This window comes from Thalassophryne amazonica, chromosome 19 (assembly GCF_902500255.1).
Source record: "Thalassophryne amazonica chromosome 19, fThaAma1.1, whole genome shotgun sequence".
Lineage (NCBI taxonomy): Eukaryota > Metazoa > Chordata > Actinopteri > Batrachoidiformes > Batrachoididae > Thalassophryne > Thalassophryne amazonica.
This window is the reverse complement of record NC_047121.1, coordinates 57214743-57219600: the sequence shown is the minus strand read 5'-3', so window position 1 is coordinate 57219600 and position 4858 is coordinate 57214743.

Below are 4858 nucleotides of genomic sequence, written 5' to 3'. Positions count from 1 at the left end.
CAGACAGTCTGTCACTTTGTTTACAGCCCTCCAAACCGGCCCTGCAGCTCCAACAATAGTTTGAGCTGAAGTGAACGACTGCCAAGCCTGGAGTAAATCAGCACCGTCAGTCAGCAGGAGCAGGAGCGAGCCGTGTGTGTGTGTGTAAAAACACGGCCAGTCAGAAGGAGAAGAGGAAAGAAAAATGTCCCAGTGAGGTGGGGGATGGGAGGAAAGTTAAAGAACAAAAAAAGTCCAGAGCTGGTGGAGGGGAGCCGGAGGGAGGACCTGCTGCTGCGGTGAAACACGAGCTCCGAGTTCAACCCTCAAACTGATGTTTGTGCAGTTTCTCGCAGCTCCTCCCGCATGTTTTTGTGCCTCGTTCCTATCAAGGTGAGGGCCTGTTAACAAGGTGGACCCCTGCTAACGGGCAGGGCCCAGTTATCGAGCTGAGCCCCACGTCCGGCACCATGTGCCAGGTGGTTTAGTCAAAATGCACCAGCTGAACAGGTCCAGTGCTGGAGCTCAGGCCTTTATGGACAAGGCCGCACCATCCTCAGGAAACCACATTAGGTTTATCTTCCTGCAGGAACCGTTTTCCTGCCAATTAGTTCCCAGCAATGACTCGTCTTGTTTATGTAGCGACTATTGAATGACATCACTCATCATAATTAGGCAGAACTCAGCTGCAGCAAGGAAACGGACAGTTTACACACACACACACACACACACACACACACACACACACACACACACACACACACACACACACACACACACACACACACACACACACACACACGGTGCCAGCTGAGGGATTTGTGCACGCTGTGTATCTTTTAATTGGCTCCAAATGGCGGTGGATAAGTGTGGAGATTTGGAGGAGCGATAAAGTTGGAGAACAATAGTCAGCAGGGGACGGAGGAGACGGGTTCAGCAGGTTCACGTCGATCTAAGCCCCGCCCCTCCTTGACCACAGGATGCCTGCCGTGTTTGTGAGTCAGATATCTGCTGTGTGTGTCGCAGCTGCTCGACAAACCCGCAGCTCTGCCGAGTCAACACAGAGCGCTCACAGGCCTCCTCGGGGATCGGCCAACATCTCCTCCACCAAAGCCCTCTGTTAGATTAGCTGCTGACCAGTACCCATCAAGCTTGATCACTGTGGAACTCAAGTCTCTCTATCAACATCACTATCAAGCCCTGCCCATTTTGAGCGACCGTGCTGGTAATAGTTGGCATTTCCAATACTTAAGGTCTGATAAATACAGTGGTCACTAGATGTCACAAGCACCAGTAACTCAGACCAAAACATCAGCCACCCTTCAGCTCGCACGACCCGCCCCCAACGCCAACTCTGAGTTGCGTTGGCATCCCTTTAGCAGCTGGCAGTGTTATCCTGATTTTGTCCATTCTCGGTCAGACACCTTTTTTTCCCAGCTTCCGAACGTGGAAGAATTTCTGGGAAGTCCTGACTCTGCCACATTGAACGCGTAAAGCTACATGCGCGTGCACCACTGTCCTTTCCCAAACGTGTGGGAAGGGCAACGATTTCACAGAGCAGGACTCACATGCACTAAATGTGCATGTGTGGCCAGTGTGGGTCTGGAAACAACAAACAGAAAAGCTCAGAAGACGCCACAGAGGGAACGTCACACATCCTTACAGTGTAAAGCATTACATAGGAACACATTACTGGTGGTTATTTTAGTATTTAAAATGTGCTTTTTTTTAGCACCTTTAAGAGATTTAAATTAAAGCTGTGTTTCAGTTTGATGAATTCTTTGACTGAGCTCGAGGAGAAGCTCTTCTCTTTCTGCGGCGGCACTCCCTGGCTTGGCCCGGCGAGGAGGCGTCAACCCTATAGGCTGCAGTGTTTTGATTGGCTTTGCAGACATAAACAAAAGACATGCTTGTGACTGACCCCCCAGCCTGACCCCAGAGATAGACGGCTCTCTAATGGCTGTCTGTTTCAGCTGGAGGCCAGGGGAACAGAGGAGCCATTGTTTGGGCCAATGAGCACTGTTAAAGTGCTGAGCCGAGAGGAGACAACAGGACGGGACGCAACCCAAAACGGGAGACAGCGGGAATCCTTGGTCCAACCTGCAGCAACTTTAACAACACAAAGGACTTCTCTAAAGTTCCCTAAAGTCTGCCCACCACTTACCCACAATTCATAGCAGGTTCTGGGTTTGAATCCAGAGAACCAGCGGAGGTGATTTTTGGAGTTGAGAAATTGTAGGAATCCAAAGTGTCGACAGAAAAATGAGTTTTTCTGACTCCATTTCCTGGTGAATGCATGGGAATTATATATGAGGTCTGTTAGAAAAGTATCCGACCTTTTTATTTTTTGCAAAAACCTGATGGATTTGAATCACGTGTGCTTGCATCAGCCAACCTTGAACCTTCGTGCACATGCATGAATTTTTTCACGCCTGTCGATTGCGTCATTTGCTGGTAAGCAGCCTTTGTGTGAGGATGGGTGGAGTCTCTCATCGGATTTTCTTTGCAAGGAAATGGCGGAACGACTGGAGCAGCGCGACTGCATCAAATTTAGCCAGAAACTGGGCGACAGCCAGGTGGAAACCATTTGGATTATTCAGACGGCTTTCGGTGATGATCCTATGGGCATCACACAGATTAAGGAGTGGTACAACTGGTTTAAAGATGGTTGCACAATGGTGGAGAGCGAGCCGCGCTCCAGTCGGGCATCAACATGCTGAAACGACCAGATCATTTCCAAAGTGAACGCTGTGGTGATGTGGGACCATCGTGTGACTATCTGAGAAATTGCGGAAGAGGTGGACATCAGCACTTTTTCGGCACATTCCACTGTGAAAGAAGATTTGGCCATGAAAAGAGTTGCAGCGAAATTCATGCCGATGGCTTTGGCACGAAGCTGCCAACGGAGCAAAAGCGCCTTCGTGTTGAAGTCTCACAGGACATGTTGTGACATGCTCACCTCTTCCACAATTTCTCGGATAGTCACACGACTGAAAAGCCACCGAAAGCCGTCTGAATGTTCCGAACGGTTCAAAGCTGGGCATGTCACAACATGTCCTGTGAGACTTCAATACGAAGGCGCTTTTGCTCCGCCATCAGCATGAATTTCGTTGCAACTCCTTTCATGGCCAAATCTTCTTTCACAGTGGAATGTGCCGAAAAAGTGCTGATGTCCACCTATTCGAAGGTTCAAGGTTGGCTCATGCAAGCACACGTGATTCAAATCCATCAGGTTTTTGCAAAAAATAAAAAGGTCGGATACTTTTCCAACAGACCTCGTGTGTGTATGTATATATATATATATATATGTCATGTTATCAGCACAGATAATTCAACCGTTCAACTGGATCCAAACTGGTTTGTTTGTCCGAATAATCCACGTGAACAGGCAGAGAAACAGAGTCTCTGTTGTTTTAACATCTTCACAAACACAAGCGAGACCCAAGGTGACACCTTCAATAAAATTTTATTGAAAAAAAGTACCAATAATCAGCAAAAAGTCCAGAAAAGATTTGTAGAGCAAAGCTCTGTATGTACAGCATATTGCACTACGGAACAAATCATCTTACAGAAATACCGGGACAGAAGCGGCGCACAGTCTGGAAAACACAGTCAATGTTTACAAAAATGCTACATGTTTGTTGGGTCTCGTTTCTGGGTACACAGAGCGTGCGCGATCGTCTGAACCCGAGCAGGAAAAAACCCCACAAATCCAGCTCACAATCAGAAAGTCTGCAGATGACGTCCTCGATGTCACAGAGGCAAAACAACCCAACTGACAGGAAAAATTAGTTTACAAACGGTGCTTACAAAGCAGAATTTTCTTTATTTCAGATAATACATTTTAAAATGTTAATAAATTTTACCATAAAAAAACAACTTCAAATTTATAAAGTGGACTACAAAATTCAAGACACTTTCAGTAAAATACAAGCTTCACCCACCCAGACATCATGTGATGAGTGCAACTTGAGAACTTCAAAATTAAACACACACACACACACAAAAAAAAACATTATACAGGGCATCATAGCGACTTGTTTCATTTTGGATAAATCAAACAGACCGCGGTTGTGATGTGTAGTCAGAGGGGCCGGTGAGTCCAAACTATCCACAAACAAACCAAACGAGTCAAAACTCAAAGGACCGACACAAACTCTCCAGTGCATGTTCAACAGTGAGCGAGATTAAAATGCTGTGCACGCTTCGCAGAGGCGCACACAGGGGAAGGACCCCCCCCCCCCCCAAAATCCTGAATGAGTTGCTGCGTTTCAGGGGCGTACACACAGACCACGCACCGCTAAATTCACAGACCCAGATCTTAAAAATATTCAAATGCATTTAAAATGCACATTCAAATCAAAATGAAACAAAAATCAGGAATTAAATGACACTTGATTGATTTTTTTTTCTTTTGTAGGTTCTGCTCTGAGGCGTGAACTCTAAAGCTCCAGTACAGGGAGAGAGAGAGAGAGAAAAATGAATGCTTGAATTCCGACTGGGAAACCTGAACACGATTATTCATCGCAGATCAGACGAGACTTTAACGTGGCTGAGAAGTTGTCAAAGACACATCTGTATTACCTGTCAAATTACTGCCAAAAACAGCAAAAATAATAATAATAACAAAAGCTTTTCCCATTTTTGTGTCTTTTGCATTATGACAATCAAAGAATTTCAATATCCTCCTCTGTCCATTGGGGAAAGAGTTAATGTTTTTTTGTTATTATTACACTGGAAAAATGTGCTGAGAGCGCGCCATCTAGATTTAAAAAATAAAAGTAACAATTTCCATGTGGGCAGTTACGCTTTTAAAGAATAAGCCACAAACACATTAAGTAGCTCAGCGGGATACAGAGGTGGCAGACGTGGCGTAGAC